Source organism: Crocodylus porosus, unplaced genomic scaffold (assembly GCF_001723895.1).
Source record: "Crocodylus porosus isolate Cpor-Errol unplaced genomic scaffold, CroPor_comp1, whole genome shotgun sequence".
NCBI lineage: Eukaryota > Metazoa > Chordata > Crocodylia > Crocodylidae > Crocodylus > Crocodylus porosus.
In genome coordinates this window covers 23,450,704-23,469,278 of record NW_017728909.1, presented here as the reverse complement: position 1 = coordinate 23,469,278, position 18,575 = coordinate 23,450,704, and positions in this window count along the sequence as shown.

Genomic DNA, 18,575 nt, shown 5'->3' with positions numbered 1-18,575 from the left:
GGAGGAACAAAGGCAGGAGCAGAGAACCAGCATATCAGTGCTGCTCAACACCCCACATCCTGGTGAGAGAAGGGGCAGCTCTGATTTTTCTGTGACCAAAAAACAAAAGCAAATGCCAAAGTATATAGAAATTCAGAATTAATTTTATTATTTTGATAGAGACACTGGTAGGCTTCCAAAATGCTTTAAAATAGTAAATACATCAATAAAACATTGCCTAACTGATCTCTCTATAATATAGTGGCATTTCATTTTAATTGTAGAACAACACAGATTTTGGGCATTTTAATGAGAGAATTTGGGATTTTTTATCAAAAAAACTGCAGTTTTTAAGAAGAGAATACCAGGATCTCTGCTAGTGAGGCAAGTGTTGGGACCTGGCCAGAGGATTCATTGATGATGCTTGCCCAGGGTCAGCACCAGGGACCTAGATGGAGGGCAGGTGAGGTGGCTAACCTCCTGGACTTCAGGGGCCAGGAGGACATATGTCGACAGTTCAAATTTGCTGATGACACCAAGATTTAGGGTGAGGTGGGCATGCTAGAAGGGAGGGACAGGATACAATTGGACCTGGACAGGTTACAGGGGGAGGTGAATGAGAATAGGAGGGGTTCAATACTGACAAGTGCAGGGTGCTGCACTTGGGCAGTAAGAACCAGCAACATACCTACAGGCTGGGGAACTCCCTTCTTGAAAGGACAGTGGCAGAAAGAAATCTTGGAGTCATTATCGATTCCAAAATAAACATGGGCCGCCTATGTGAAGATGCGTTCAGGAAGGCTAATCGCACTTTGTCATACATCCACAGATGCACCATGAGCAGGTCCAAGGAGGTGATCCTCCCCCTCTATGTGACACTGGTCAGGCCACAGCTGGAGTACTGGGTCCAGTTCTGGGCGCTGCACTTCAGGAGAGATGTGGACAGTATTGAGAGGGTCCAAAGGAGGGCCACTCACATGATCCAGGGACAGTAGGGCAGGCCCTATGAGGAGAGGCTACAGGAGCTGAACCTGTTCAGCCCCCACAAGAGAAGGCTGAGAGGGGACCTAGTGGCTGTCTATAAACTTACCAGGGGGAACCAGCATGGAATGGGAAAGACCCCGTTCCCCTGAGCACCTCCTGGAGTAACAAGGAATAACAGCCACAAGTTGTTTGAGAGTAGGTTCAGGCTGGACATTAGAAGGCACTACTTCACAGTCAGGGCAGCTAGGAGCTGGAACCAACTTCCAAGGGAAGTGGTGCTGGCTCCTACCTTGGGGGTCTTTAAAAGGAGGCTTGATAATTACCTAGCTGGGGTCATATGAGCCCAGTTTTCTCTCCTGCCCAGGGCAGGGGGTCAGACTTGATGATCTACTTAGGTCCCTTCTGACCCTACATCTATGAATCTATGAATCTATGAAACATTCCCTTCTAGAAGAGAAGCAAAATGAATAGTCCTTTTCTTAATGTCCATTTCTAAACCATGCTTTCATTTCATAATAAAATATGATTAAATAATTGTGGCATTATTTGTTGGGGCTGCTTATTATATTGTACACATGCTGTAAATACTGGTCTGTTTCTCAAACAATTTATAGAGAGTGGAAGCAAATTTGGCATGAGAAGAAGTACACGCTTTATGGGAAAAAAGAGATGTCTGCTACATGAATTATGAAAGATTTCAAGCAAAATATGCTAAATATTTCAAGCAGCACTCCTAGGTCATGTAAGGTTGTAAAGAAGACATAAGGGTGCCTTCTGTGAGGCAAAAGCTAGGCACTTGTGTGTTACATGAAAGACCGTGTCACACAACTTGAACATGAACAGACTGAAGACATGGCCTGCAAGCTGACTGTGGGATCCTAAGCAAGGAGTAATGAAAAATAGGAATATATCAAGTTAAGGTGTCCAGAGATATGGTGTCCAGTTAGTTGCTGATCTATTGGCATTCTTCTCGGTGTTCTGTAAGAGGGTGAGATCAAGCTGAAATGCATGGCAAACATTAGTGAGTACAGAGATAATGCAACAGGACCCATTAGACTACAGAAATGTGTAAGAAATGAATGGGTGTGGGAGATGGTGGAGGACTTTTTTTGACAGCAACTTGTGACCTTCCAGCAGCTTGTGACCTTTGCCAGCAGATCCTGGCAAAGAGTGGACAGGCTGGAAAATGAAATGGCAGCATTCAGACAGCTGAAGCACACTCCAATCACTCCGGATTCTCTCAACACAAAGTAGCACCTCTGGGGAAGAAGTCTGGTGGTATCTCACCACCAGGCAGACACTGGGTAGCCAACCATAGCTCCACAATTTCTGACCGAAGAAACAGACTGAACTATGGCTCCTTCTAAGATGACTGCTCCAAATCTCAAATGTTAGTGTATGAGCAAGGTTACACCAGTTCAGAAGCAGGCTGCTATGACCATCTGGAAACTGGTTGTCATAGGTCCATAGCTACTTCCACCCTGCCAAACACCAATAAGTTTGGTGTTGGCAAGTCAACTGTCAGTGGAGGTTTGTGAGGAAATTACTGTTTTGGTATACTTCTGAGAGTGGAAAAGTAATTTGCCAAAACTACTAGCTGGCATTGAGATAATGAGCTTCATGAACACTGAGGCCATTGCTGCACTGTTGTGTCATGGACACTGCATAATGTGACAGAGTATTTACTATAGCTTTTATGAGATTAAACTTTGAAACTTTATTAAAGGCTTCAGATACTATTTCCCACTACACTCCCCCACCCCTCAAAGACTCACCTGCTGATGTAATTCACAACCAAAACTATTAAAAATAACAAATACTGTACTAAGAACCATTAGGGACACCCAGATGCCAGTATGCAAAGTGTGAAAAAGGCTATAAAATTAAAAAGTATAGCCAAGCTCCTTGTGTTCACTGTTCAGCCTCACTGGTAATGGGAGCTGGAACATACCTGTTCTACTGCACAGCAGAACTAATGAGTACTGTGCTAACACAGCTAGACCACTTCTGGTTCCCACCATGCTACAGCATTCAGAGGTAGCTCAGGTATCTCTGCATAGCACTGCTGTGCAGACCAGAAGTTCTTCAGGCATGGCAGTGAGTTCTGTGCTTGGGGCAATGCTCAGCACCCAGTCAAATTCCTTATAGTAGGAACAGGTAGATGTGGGGTGGCTGATATTATCTCTTGCAGTCAGAACCCTCAAGTTTTTCATTTTCTTCTGATACTGGGTAGCCATTCACTTGATCCCTCACTTCTACCAGCCTCATGTAGACCATCGCATTTAGGAGCATCTCTTAAAATAGGGATCCTTACCATATTCAGATCAGACAGCAAACAAAACCCTGACCGTCTCCTCTCGCCAGCTAGCAGTATACTGGGTTAAGGATGTCACAGAGGATATCTTCTTTCATTGTCTGGCTTTGTTGAGCTGTGCTGAAATGGAGCAGACCATATGGACTGAAGGTTTGAATGCTGACCAGGTGCATATTAACTGAGAGGCAGCTTCTAGCGCAGATACAGCAGGGAATACATGAGTATGCAGGGGTACCTACCCATGGAATTATGAAACAGCACTGGAGGGCCATAAAATCTGCCCATAAAAAGCCTTACCCTGACTTCAGCTGCATCCACACTACAAATTATGTGGGTAAAAGTCTTGCTAAAGTCAAGATATATTACATCCACTGGTCTCCCCCATTTACAGAGCCTGTCAACTTATCCATGGACAAGATCAGGCCAGAGGTCAAGAGCCAGAGAATCCAATATGCAGGATAAGGTAAGCAGGAGTGAGGCACTTGAGTCCAACGCAGGGACAAGGCTGGAGGAAGGGAAGGAAGATTCAAGCCAGAGGTGAGATAGGCGTGAGTCAGGGGTTCAGAGCCAGGGGGTTCAAGATAGGAGAAAGAGTATAGGACTCAAGCAAAAAAGTCCACAGCAAGAATACTAGGAGCACTGTTAGAGGGACAAGGCCATGCAGGAAGTGGAAGGGTTTTAAAGCCCTCATGTCAGGTGCTTGTATTGGTCCTCCCAGGTCACCTCCCTGTTAAGAATCTTGTGGGAGAGCCCGGGCTGAGCTGGAGCAGATATATGGTTTGTCACCTGGTAGTGCAACAGCCCGGTTCTCTGCCTCCTGGTACCATGGATAGGGGTTTGAATCCTAGGGTCCTACTACAAGTTTAAAAACACCCATAAACCTAAATAAAAGGTGTGTATGTGTGAATGATGGGTGGGTTTGGGCTAAAACACAAGTAAGACCATAAGACTCGGCATGAAGAAATATTTGGGGAGTAAAGGAAAACTTAAGCTGAAAAGCAGAAGAGATCTGCCTGTCCCAAACACCCTGAAGAACCACGGTAGTAAAGGTATGAAGCTCAGCATTTGAAACCTTAAAATTTCATGTTGTCTACAGAGTTAGCAGTACATTGATTTGTGTTCAGAAAGCTGTGTGGTTATAAAGACTAAAACCATGAATCTTCACTGAAATAAAAACATTAACTTCTATAGAAAATGGTAGCCCCACCAGAGGAGTCCTGACATGACATACTGTCAGTTCATCCTCACCTGACAGCAGCAGCTGCTTTGCCAGGGGAACGGACTCATCACCTCTTCAATTACTGGTTTCCATGATTCAAAAATTCCATAAGCCTATGGCTCTTCATACTATTGTATTTCATAATTATTTTTTGTTTGTCCCAGGCTTGGAGACAGAGTGGAATGCATTTCTCCAAAAATCTGGCCTTTAAACTACTAAAATTCACACAAAGTACTGGATGAAATCTGTGCCTTAATTCTAGAACTGAGAAGGTGACAGTGGGTTATAGGCAGAACTCAAAGAGAACAGGCTGAAATGCCATAAAAAGTGACAATAGTAAAATTTGTTTTCATAGTGAAACATTTAATATGCATGACAGGCACTCCACAATTACTCACATTCTTAAAATGAAGTGAAGAAATGTTTCCAGCAGGCATCATCATGTAACAATTCTTTCAAGTTCTTGCCAAAAGAAAAAGAAGCCAGTAAAAGTTCTGAACAGAACATACCAATATGGTCTCCAAAGCTATCAGACATGTTTGCATGGAAATTAGAGTCAGGTTAAAAAAAAGGCAAACAAGATCACTTCTGGAAGGTTCAGGGGAGGAGATAAGTAGATTACTCAAGGTCATTTCGTTACTGTAACTTGCAGCATTCTGCTTCCACGAGAGAAGAACTAAGATGATTGTGTCCACATCAGATCTGAGATAGGTTTTGGCTACATTCAGGGTTGAGACCAAACTAGCATTAGGGTTCAGTCTCAGATATGATGCAACCTAAATCTTGCAATCTATTACCCAAATGATCCAAAATAGTAACCATTCTGGGATAAGATATCTAGACCGGGGTCAAGAACCTTTATTAGTCCAAAACAACCTGGCCCCAGTCTTGTGTGAGACAGGTAGCTTCAGTGGTGTGTCAATAGCCAGGGAGTTTGCCACTGCTTCTCCCAACCCCCCTGCTCCCTGCTGCATGAATACATTTTCCATCCAGTGGGGAATGGAGCCCGGCCACTGGGAGCTGTGACCACACTGCCCCAGCTTTTTCCCTGCCCCAACCTCCCTCCCCACCTGCAGCAGTGGGTACAGCTTCCACCTGGTGGGGAGCTGAGCCCAGACTGGGCAGCCGGAGGCTGTGTCCACACTGCTAAAGCTTCTCCCTGCCTCCAGTTTCAGCAAAGTACAGCTAGAACGTGCCTGGCCCCAGCTGGGTTCCCCACCTGCACCTGCACAGCAGCCAGAGGGAGAGGCAGGAAGAAGCAAATCTTCTAACACAGCTCCGCACTGCCTAGCTGCACTGCCCTATTGCCCACCTTAGATTGCAAGAACCACTTAGGGGAAGAAATTGCCCCCTCTTGTATATATGGAAAGTGCCTCATACGTTGCAGACGCAACTTCAAACTGATGGTAATAGTGTTTGGATTTTTTGGGGGAGGGAGATCTGGGATTTCACTTGGAAACTGTTTTTCACAGGTTAAGATGGCTTTTCAGCTTTGGGTGCCTACCAGTGACATATTCATATCTGAAGAGCAATAATGATTCATGTGATACTTGGAAGTGCAGCTTTGAGAGAAGCTTTAAAGTGTAGCTTTGTGCTTCCAAGGTGAACATAAATAAAAAGCACTGAATTATATACCCATCCTCATGTCCTTCCACTGAACTTTGCTAAGGTAGAGATACACCTGGAATCTGACACAGTTTAATAAATATAGCCCTAAACTAATTCTTTCCAAGAAATCCACACAAAAGAATGGATCCTTCATACACATCAGTATGAAGGACTACAACATAAGACCCTATATAGGTGTAATGTAATGCACTTAGTTGCATATGTAGACAAGTACTGGAGTTAGCAGTAAGTATCAAACATGGGAACTTCACCAACATGGGAACTTTCAGCTTAGAATGATTATTAGGTTTATTATAGTTGCTTGAGCCAATAACAACATTGGAGGTCTTTAAGAGAAGACTGGACAAACACCCAGTTGGGGCCATTTGACTCCAGCACTCTTTCCTGCGCAGGGCAGGGGGCCGGACTTGATGATCTACTGAGGTCCCTTTCAACGCAAAAAATCTATGAAATCTATGAAACATGGGAACATAGTCAAATCCTCTAAAATACTGTAATACTTGTTGCTATAAACAGATGAATCTGCCCATCCACAAAACCAATCAAATCTGCATCTTTTATTTTAGGAATGATTCTTAATATGGTTAGTGGCAGCTTTGCTTTTGGCTGGAGCCCGGGAAGGGTGGCTGTGCCTTAAGGAAACAATTCTTCAAGCACAGAGGGAGACAATCCCGATGCAGGGGAAAAACGGAAAAAGGGCCAAGAGGCTTCCTTGACTGACCAGAGAATTCCAGAGCATCCCAAGGGCAAAAAGGGGGGCATATAAGCAGTGGAAACAGGGAAAGATTACTAAAGAGGAATATACCTCCTCAGCTTGCAGTTGTAGGGAGGCAGTTAGAAAGGCTAAAGCTACCACTGAACTGAGGATGGCATCCCAAGTTAAGGATAACAAAAAATTATTTTTCAGATACATAGGGAGTAAAAGGAAGGCCCAGGGTGGAATAGGACCACTACTGAATGGGCAAAAGCAATTGGTGACAGACAGGGGGGACAAGGCTGAACTCCTCAATGAGTTCTTTGCCTCAGTGTTCCTAAACAAGGGGCAAGACAAGTCTCACAATGGGATTGTAGAGAGGCAACAGCTGGGCGCCAGACTACCAAGTGTTGACCCTGAGATGTTGCAGAGTCACTTGGAAGAACAGGATGTGTTTAAGTTGGCAGGCCCAGATGAGCTCCATCCGAGGTGCAACTGCTGGGCTTTCCTCAGCCGCCCTAGGGCGGCTCTTTTCTCCTTGCAGTTGTGTCTGCCCCTTCCGGGCCTGCTCGTCCCCGAGGTAGTTCTTCCTCCCGTGCCGCCAACCTGGTCTCGCCTGTCATGATTTGATGTCCCTCAGTAGATGGGGCTAGTTCGCGGGTCCCTTGGTAGCCCAGGCTAAGCCCAATGGTTGCTCACGGGAGGATCCAGGCAACTATTGGCCAGGCAGTCTCACCTCCATCCTTGGCAAAGTCTTTGAAAAGATTATTAAGGCTCATATATGTAAGAGCCCAGCAGGAAAAATTATGCTGAGGGGAAACCAGCACGGATTCATAGCAGGTAGATCATGCCTGACTAATCTAGTTTCTTTTTAAGACCAGTTTACAAAACACCTGGACACAAGAGTAGGGGTTGACATTGTTTACTTAGACTTCGATATGGTATCCCATCCCATACTGGTGAACAAGTTAAGAAACTGTGACTTGGATAATTACACAGTCTGGTGGGTGGAAAATTGGCTAGAGGGTCATACCCAGAGAGTGGTGGTGGATGGGTCAGTATCAACCTGGAAGGGCGTGGGCAGTGGGGTCCCGCAGGGCTCAGTCCTTGGACCGATACTCTTCAATGTCTTCATCAGTGACTTGGACAAGGGAGTGAAGTGTACTCTGTCCAAGTTTGCGGATGACACAAAACTGTGGGGAGAAGTGGACACACCGGAGGGCAGGGAACAACTACAGGCAGGCCTGGACAGGTTGGACAAATGGGCAGAAAACAATAGAATACAATTTAACAAGGAGAAATGCAAAGTGCTGCACCTAGGGAGGAAAAATGTCCAGCACACCTACTGCCTAGGAAATGATCTGCTCGGCAGCACGGAAGCAGAAAAGGATCTTGGAATCCTAGTGGACTCCAAGATGAACAGGAGTCATCGGTGTGACGAAGTCATCAGAAAAGCTAACTGCACTTTACCATGCATCAGCAGATGCATGACAAACAGAACCAAGGAGGTGATACTTCCTCTCTATCAGGTGCTGGTCAGACTGCAGTTGGAGTACTGGGCGGTTTTGGGCACCACACTTCAAGAGGGATGTGGATAACCTGGACAGGGTCCAGAAAAGGGCCACTCATATGGTTAAGGGCTTGCAGGTCAAGCCCTACAAGGAGAAACTAGGGCACCTGGACCTCTTCAGCCGCCACAAGAGAAGGTTGAGAGGCAACCTTGTGTCTGCCTATAAATTCATCATGGGTTGCAGAAGGGAATTGGTGAGGCTCTACTCACCAAGGCGCCCCTGGGGGCCACAAGAAATAATGGCCATAAGCTAGCAGAGAGCAGATTTAAACTGGACATTAGGAGGAACTTCTTCACAGTTAGAGTGGCCAAAATCTGGAATGGGCTCCCAAGGGCGGTGGTACTCTCCCCTACCCTGGGGGGGTCTTCAAGAGGAGGTTGGATGGGCATCTGGCTGGGGTCATCTGAACCCAGCACTCTTTCCTGCCTACGCAGGGGGTCAGACTCGATGATCTATTGAGGTCCCTTCTGACCCTAACATCTATGAATCTACGTATTGAGACCAAAATCAGGGCCAAATCATGAGAAAAACCACTTGCTTATTTTTTTCCACTCTGGAGTAGGACACACAATAAAGGCTTCTCTTTATCTATAACATTTCTTAAATTTTACCTGATGCTGAAATGATTCATCTCACATCAAACCATCATGTAAGTGCCTGTGAAAAGCAGCCTGAAAACATATCCATATGGTTGTGACCAAAACAATGGCTTCCTCTTCTTCTACCATTGAATTCAGTTAATTTTTTTTATTACTGTGACTTAATCTTAATTACTCAAGGAAATTACCGCACAACATTTTTAGAATCAAATAGTAACTGACAGTCTCTATTGAAAACTAGGCCCCAAATTCATCATCAAACAGATCAAAGTGAATTCCACAGAAAACACAAAAAACTATTAAAGCATAAATTTTCTAGGAAAGGTTATCCTACTGTTAAGAGACATAATACTTGGAAGTGTACATTCTGTATCTATTGATAGCTAACCTCATTGAATTTCAGATCGGCTTGGTCCCAGAGTATGCCAGAAGGGCACAATTAAAGAATACAAGATAAAAAATTACTCTCTTGCCCTCCAGCTGAGGTGTGCAGAACCAGTGGTGGAATTGAATCAGTACACCCCATAAAGTTCACTTAACTGTTTCCAAACAGATGCAACTATATAGTTGTATAATTAATATTTGTTGAGGGCAGGAGGGTTGAAATTGTACTAGTTATATTGTGGGCTCATGGATTTGTAACAGGGAGCCACCTTTCTACACTCCCCTTCTGGGCATTGATATAACAGCAGGGGCTGTGCTGGAGTCCTCCCAGGGGTGTGGGACCCTGATCTGCCTGCCAAATGACAGACCAGTGCTGGTCACAGCCTGCACCCAGTGCCGGAAAGATTACTGCTGCCGCTGGCCCCAGGCGGCAGCACCTGGCTCCTGTTACCCGGCAGGCAAATTATGGGCATGCACCACCAGGAGGACTCTGGTACAGCCCCCGAAGCCCTCTCAGGGGTGCCGGTGGGCCCTAATCTGCCTGCTGGCTGACAGAAGCCAGTTGCTGCCACCTGAGTCCAGCAGAGCCAAGGCAGATCAGCTCAAGCAGGGACCTGCTGGCCCAACCCCAGGGCAGGGAAGCATCCCATCACCAGCTGATCTGCCCCAGGCCCCCATCTGGAACCATTCCAGTAGGGGGCAAGACAGATCAGCTCAGGCGGGGACCCACCACCGCAATCCCTGGACTGGGGAGCATCCCCACACTAGCTAGTCTGCCCTGGACCCTCACCTGGAGTGGCTCCGGTAGGGGGCAGGGCAAATCAGCTGGTGCGGGGACGCTCCCCCGCTCAGGGATTGTGGTGGCAGGTCTCCGCCCAAGCTAATCTACCCCACCCCACACTGGAACCAGCTCCAAGTGGGGGCCCAGGGCAGATCAGCTGGTACGGGGATCCTCCCCCACTCCAGTCCCCACCCAAGCTGATCTGCCCCAGCCCCACGGGTCCCAGATGGCAGCACCCACCTCTTGTCATCCAGCAGGCAGTTTGGGGGCTCCCCGCACCCCCGAGAGGGCTGCAGGGGCTGTGCTGGAGTCCTCCCAAGGGTGCATGCCCCCAATCTGCCTGCTGGGTGACAGGAGCCGGGTACTGCCGCCTGGGGCTAGCAGCATCAATGATCTTCCTGACGCTGGACATGGGCTATGCCCAGCACCGGTCTGTCATCTGGCAGGCAGATCAGGGGCCCGTACCTCCAAAAAGACTCCAGCGCAGCCCCAGCAGCCCTCCCAGAGGTGCGGACAAGCCCCCAATCGGCCTGTCAGATGAGAGGAGCCAGGTGCTTCTGCCTGGGACCAGTAGCAGCAGCGATCTTCCCTGTGCTGGTCCCAGGTGACAGCACCTGGCTTCTCTGACAGGCAGATTGGGGGCTCACACCCCCGGGAGGACTCAGGCACAGCACTGGAAGCCCTCCTGGAGGGCTTCAAGCCAAAAAGCTGTGCCTGAGTCCTCCCAGAGGTGTGGGCAAGCCCCTGATCTGCCTGCCTGCTGTGTTTTATGTTTCTCCATAATAACCTTTGTGCAAAACATTGAAATAGCATCGAAACAGCAAAACAGTTTCAACAAAACAAAACGGAACAGTGCTTTCGAAACAAAACAAAACTCAAAATGAAACACTGTTCCATTGAATTGTCAAAACGGAAGTCAAATCAGAACACAGCTGTTTCGCACACCCCTAAAAAACATGGATTCAATGTTAGTAGTGTTTGTTTAGAATCATAGAACCTTTTGCAGGGTTCATACCTTTCTGCTCTAGAGTATGTTTCCCTCTTGCAGCAGGTAATTTAGCACTTCAATTTCCCTTTTTGCAGGATAGATTGACCTTTCAGCTGACTATTAAGTTGTTTCTATCTAAGGAAAATAAAAGACATCAAAACACAAAACAATGAGATAGACCTCCCCAGACACCATAATCCATCATCCCAGTTGATTCCAGGTTGCCTAGTGGCCTTCAACCCTCCCTGGGCCACAAATTTCACTTCTGCTAGCAAAAAGCCAAACAGTTCCATCACTCTTCCGAACATGTCCTTATCCAGGTGTAACAGGGTGCTGTCTCCAGCAGCATTTTGTCAAAGCTGGTGAGTGAGTCTTGCTATATGTTCCTCCCCCTCTGGGAACCAGCTTCCCCACTTGCTGTCCTGCCACAACTTGATGTCACTTGGTTCTTAAAGAGGGAGGCTGACCCAAAGGTTCCCAGATCCTAAGGCTCACCACCTGAAGGATAATGAGCCGTTGCTTTAAGGGCAAAATGCATACTCCAACCTTCCCTTGACATGCCCCATGCCTCACAGATGTTTTTATAATTTTCTCTTTATGTTGGGGTCTCAGCTGCTGTGGCCTTATCCCCTTTCTCTCTAACTAGGCCTATCAATCAAAACTCACTAAGCAGGGCTTGACTCTGAAGCTCTAGCTCTTTAACCCACTCAGGCTCATGGCCCTCCATTTCATACTTTCCACAACACCAGGCCTACTGGCCCTTCTACACTGCGCCCCTGTGATGCCAGGCTGTTGGGGCCTCAGCCTCCTCCGGCTTTGCTTCTCTTTCTGTAGTTAAAGCCATTCACCTAAGTCCACCCACTAGGATCCAGCTGCAAGGCTCCTACCTTCCCTTCAAGCAACTCTGGGCTCGTGGCCCTAGTGTTGCACCCCTAGTGTACAGGGCTTCTTGAGCCCTCTATCACAGCACTCCTCAGTACTAATGAGGGCTCCTCCTCCCCTACAGCCTCAGCCATAAACCACTGGCCTTAACATTAAACATAAACAATAGGTTCCTGTGGCCATATAAAGAAAATAAGGGTAGGAGAGGCAAACTGCCTGCTTACATGCAGTTGGGCTTTTGTCTCCCAGCTTGTCGCATTCTTCCCAAGGAGGCTGCTGCAGCTTCTTCATAGTCATCAGGAGTCCCCCTCTCTGCCACCTCCCCTGGCCTTCTCCTCTTGAGATTTATATGGTTCTGATCTTTCCCTTCCAGTCACCTGACCAGCCAGCCAGGCTCAATCCTTAACCCCTGCTAGACTGGAGAACCGAGCCTGGAAAGTTCTGTATTTAAAGGGGCCACCTTTCTTCCTAGTAACAGGGCTAGGGTTCCCTGTTACACCAAGGTAACAAGGATCTTTCTCACCTTATCAACAGCACAAGGCATCCTTCTCTTTTCCAGACAACTACTTCCCTTCAAGCCTTCTCTATTATATGCTGGGGGTTTTGGACAACCATTTAAACCAGCCTAGAGCAACCCAGGTGCTCACTTCGCATGCTCTATTACAAATGCTCTGAACTAATGCAACCAGGCTAATGTAGGCTAGGCAGGATTCAGTTTTCATCATAAACATTAATAAATGTTGATGTTTACCTCACACTCACAGACTGACAAAAAATATTTCCATCATTAATCATCAAAATTTATAGAAAGGTGGTGTAAGAAAAATGATGGCTGATGGAGTGTGTGATGACATGGGGAGCAGTCCTACAGGATTGTGCTGACAAGTCCCACAAGCCCCAGGAGACTGGGAACAAAGGATGAGGAAGACAAAATGGAAGAGGGAGGTACGGGCAAGCAGAACCAAGACTGATGGCAGCTCTGCCACTCAGCTGGCAGAAGTCCTACAGTAGTTAACATCTGTCGTAGAGGGAGGTTAAACTGCACTATAATACTGTCATTAACAAATTATCTACCCCTCGTGCCCATAATTTCACAAATCCTGAAAAGTTAAATCTATAATAATCAAAATAAATTACTAAAATAAGCATCGATATTATTCATTGAAATTATTAAAAAATACAAATCAAATTCTGCTAAGCCTAGTTTTATGTGACAATCATTAGGTGCTCTTGTGGATTTAACCCTTTCAGCCGCTGTCTGCCTTGTCTAGACAAACTTTAAATTCTTCAGATAAGGGCTGTCTCTCAGGTTTAAATGAAGTTCCATTTGTGTATCCTCTTCCTTTGGGCCTCTAAGCATTCAGAGAAACTAATCAAAGAAAACTAAACCTTTCTTTAAGCAAGTTAGTGATAGCTCACAATGTAGTTTCATTTTTGTCACCACCCTCATAAACTGGCACAGGTGTAAGAAAGGAGAAGCTCTTGATTCCAAAAAGCCTGGTGGCTTTATTTTCTTATAGTATCCCAGGAACCCCATGAGGTTTTGTATCTTCAAAGAACAGGACATGGAAACTCACAGTGTTCAGCAGATAAACTTGTGTATCCTCATCTTTGTTAAAGGTGCAAATATTTTTTCATTACAACACTAGTTAGGAAACTTTTAAGTGTTGTAAATACACATTATTGTTAAGAAAACACGAGCTAAATAACATCCTATAAAATTGCAAAATACACCACAGTGTAGTTAAAAAAATGACCAGTAAAATTTTTATAAGTGTTACATATGTTCAGTACCATGGACCACTAACTCAACAATAGATGGCAAGACTGGGTCTCTGACTGATTTTTATAGATATGTTACTTATAAGGAAAAATAGATCGCACATTCATCCAAGCCACCCACATGCTGATTCCTCGGTCTTTTGTCATAGTAACCACAATCAAATATCACTATAACTAAAATGAAGTGTCCTACAAAGATTGGAATGCAGCATTCTCCTCAGAAAAATAAGAGACTTGTGAAAACAGTAGGTCTCTTGTTTTTGAAAGGAAAAGCGTCATGTTTTAAAATATTTAACACATGCAGAAAGCATATTTTTGGGATGCCTCTCCTGGTGTTTTTCTTGTTTTCCTTGTTGCACTGCAGACAGCCCCATGTTGTTATTTTCCTTTTTTCCTTATTTTTTCTAATTCTTAAGTGTAGTTTCCCTCTTCTAGACACATTCCAGCACAATGGGAAAAAAATATTTTGTTGTATGTTACTCATAGTAATTTCCTACAAAATACTCTCTATTTCTGCTAAAGAAAAAAAGGAAATTAACCAGTTCCTTTCCTGCTAATATAACAATCAGAACTCCAGAAATTAGGCAGAAATCGCAGACACTTTTTGGTACAGAAGACAGATAATTTATTTAAAAAAGAAACTGAATTATCAATCTGCCTTACATATTCAGGCTCCAGGATCACATCAATAAACAGAGACAGAACCATCCTCCATCATTCCATCCACAGAAAGCAATAATTAGGTAGGTCTGAATTAGGAAATTAGAATTTCACATATGATGGAAATGTTCAAAGTATGTCACCACCATTGTTTCTTTAAACATTATAAAAATTATTAATTGGTTCATTTTTGTTAACAGAAGACACAGTCAGGCTGGTACAATGCCGAAGTATAAATCATGAAGTGTAAGTGGTTAAGTCTGGTCTCCCATTTTTGGTCCTAATTCAGATACGGATCCATATGCACAAAATAACTTAAGTACATGCTCACATAATATTTAAGTTAATGGGACTTAAGCATTGGCTTAAGAACAAGAACAAAAATGCTCTTATTATGAGTTGCACAACTGTTTCTTTCAGTATTTTTAAAGTGGCTCCTGTCAATGCTAAAATTGAAGACTAGAAATTATATGCAATGTGTTTATTCCTGGATTATGAAGAGGGACAAACAGATGGACAGCTAAATTCTGAACTCTTAACTACTGCAGAGGTTGTGATGGGGAGAGGATACAACTTGAGATGGTGCCACCGTGACTGGTTCCCACGTTTACTTGTCCTGGCCTCTCCAGCCTGATGAGCGGAGCTATAGAAACTCATAATGCTAGTGTACAAAATAAAGCAGAGAGTTGTTAGATGGTGTTTAGCTAGATTTATGCTTACGAAGGGGAGTCTGGAGGTAGAAAGTCCAATCAGAATGTTTCCCATTGGTGAAATACCATGATGAAATGAGCCTAAGATTGTTCTTGCATCTGGGAGCCTAATAGAGCCCCCACAATGGAGAAGCTATGGCCAGGGCAGCCAGGGGATGTGTTGATTCAATGCAGACCCTAACTCTGGCAGACTGTCTAAGAAGGGGATTGTTAAAACAATCTGTCCTCTCCAGCAGCCATAAGTCTGCAGTGGAGGTGGCTCTTTTTGGCTCAGGGGATGCACCTTGCAGCTCCTAGCATCAGTAAATGTGACTTAAGCTCCTGATTATTGTAAATCTTCATTACATTGCACCATTCTGCAGAAAGTATAGATAGTCTTTCCCGGGGGTTAGTGAGTTCTGAGCTGTTTTGGGTCTATGTGCCCTTTGTACTCAGGTTTATGGAAGTTAATATTTTTTATTTATAAATTTGTGGGCTAATAGCAATGAATTAGGCATCAGGTCAAATTCTGCCCTCTGATATGCATATGCAACTCCCATTTAAACCATGCACTTTGAGGACTGAATTATACCTAGGCTGTGGATAGGTATTATATAGCATCACTCACAGCTCTTTCAGAGTCTTGTTGCCCGTTATACTTAGGACATGTTTTATTTAGCTCATAGTACACAGTGAGAATGTTTTCTGAGCAGTCACACAGTAACACTATGAGCTAAATAAAATGCATCCTAAGCACCAGAGCCATAGAAGATTCCAATGTACAGCAGTGTAGGGATGTGCCTGGGTGCCCCAGGCAAAGCAGAAGTGGTGACTTCTGGTTGCCTGCACATTTGCAATTGCAGATTCACAGCTGCCAGCAACAACCACTTTTTTTCATCCACCCCAAGTCAGCGCTTACAGCAGTCACCACTCTTGCCTCTCCCCACTAGGTACACCACCGCCAGTGCACTGCAGAGGCTGGGACCAATAAATAGCTGTTCATCCATCCCAGTCTTTGCACCACACCGGGGCCCACTCTGACGTGGAGTGGAGAGGGGAGAGGGGAGTGGGGCCGGGACTGACAAACAGTGCCTTCCCTACAACCCACCAGTCTCCTGATTGCATTACCTCTGTGGAGCCTTCAGATTTTAGCTCAACACATATGAAGTAATATGATCTGGAGATGTTCCTTGCTGGAAAAGTCCTAACTTTGTTATGCTACAATGGTACTTAGCACATTTTACTACTTGAACGCTCATTTATAGACGTGCTCCATAAGGCAGGGGAGGCACTTTAATTAGCACAGCCCTGAGAGCCGTGCTATTTAAGAGTGCCAGGAGTGGCACATGTATCAGCATCCCCGCACTGAAAAATGGCAACAGGATACTTTGAACTAAGTGAATTGAATGAGCTTTAGGTTAAATCACCCTGCTGCCATTTTTCAGCATGGGGACACTGATACACATGATTCTGGAGTCTGCTGGAGCATGGTAATTACCACGCTCTAGGACACTCAATTAATTTAGTCTACTCCAAATTGCTGTAATTACAGTGTGTCAAAGCAGCCACCCTACACATATATAGGACCCTTCAGACACTAGGATTTTAAATGCATTTAATGTCTCCTAGGAATAACATGTGGCAAGGCCCTCAATTCACCTTTTCTGAGACCATGTCTGCAACATGTCTTATTGTACTAGTCCCTTAAACGCCATGGAAACCAAGAAGATGCATCAGATTCCATTGCAATGTGCTACAATTACAATACAGTACAGAGAGAGTAGCTTATTAAAGTGACTGTATGCCCTAATAACCAAACATAGGTCCTTTGATTGACTGTCATTTTTTAAAAAGCAAAGAACTGAACAAACTACTGCTAAAAATGTAAACGTTTCGTGCTTTTCCTTTCTCCAACATTTGAGCCCATGGTTATGTACTTAATGCTAAATCCACAATTCTTGCTTAGATTTTATGTACACACGTGTCATGGTGACATTTCCCCATGATTTATAACAACCCTTTTGACTTCCCCACTCCTTTCCCACCTTACATTAGTGGTTGTTTCAATCACTCCATTAAAGTTTTAATTACTCAGTGAGACCAAGCCTCTGCATTCCAGGAAAACCCCAGGTGCAGAATGTAATAAAGTTAAATGAGCTACTAAATCACTTAACTATGTGCAGCTAAACTATACTGCAAAGAACAAACAAAAGGAATGAGTTCTGGAACTCCACCATGTTCAATTAAATGCTAAGATTTTACTAGCAGCATAACGTAATAAAATAGAAATACACTGTGTAAAGTAAAACCCTCCTGACTGTAACCTATGCCAAGTAGCTAGCATATAAACACAAAAGGTTAGATTAGAGATTTAGGGTCTGATTTGCTGCTACATTTTGTGTAGTCATTACATCTGCAGAGTTGAATACGAAGTAGGTGTAAAACACTGGAGAATGGTCATTCTTTATCTCCACTCAGATCTCATTGCTTGGGAATTAAACTAACCTAATGAATAAAATAATCTTACAGGAGTACTTAGGGTGCTGTGGGTATTCAGTAACTTGCAGAAGAAGCTCCCTGTCTCACAGGGTCAGGTACACATGCCAAAATGTAATAGCAGTCAATCATCTAAATGCCTGTAAAAATCTGGGTCATGGGGATGAATTCCCAAGGTGCTGAGCAACCTTTAGCTGGAAGTCAGGCCCAAAACATGCCAGTGAAGTTTCTAGGAACTATGGCAACACCTTTATTTAATTTACTTGGTAGGAATGATATTCTAGACATGACATATCTATTGCCCAGTGCCCTATAGAAGCTAACAAGAGAGGGATGCTTTCTAAATGTTCCTAAGCCTGTTTGCTGTTTGATATGTAGGCAGTCTTCCCAGTGAGTCTAGCAAATTGGGCAATCACAGTTAATAGAAACTTTTGTTGTTGAATTCCTCAAATTGGTTGTCATATTCTACTCCCCATCCCCACATTTGCCTGCCAGTACTAGAAATAATAAACTAAAGACATTTAAGAGCTGAGTGAGCATAAAGCACAACCATTCTCTAGTGTCTTACGCCCACATTGTCTTTGTACTCCCCCCTCCTCCCCTCATTCCATCCTATTTTGTTTCCAATCCTGGAAGAGGGGGGGAAGAGAGGAGAAGGGGGGAAGAAACCAGAGGGTGGTAGCAGATGGGTCCTTCTCAACCTGGAAGGACGTGGGCAGTGGGGTCCCCCAGGGCTTGGTCCTCGGGCCCGCACTGTTCAACATCTTCACCAGCGATTTGGACAAGGGGGTAAAAAGCACCCTGTTCAAATTTGCTGATGACACTAAGATGTGGGGGGACGTGGGAACATTGGAAGGATGCAACAGGCTACAATCTGACCTAGACAGGTTACAAGGGTGGGCGGACGAGAATAGGATGGGTTTC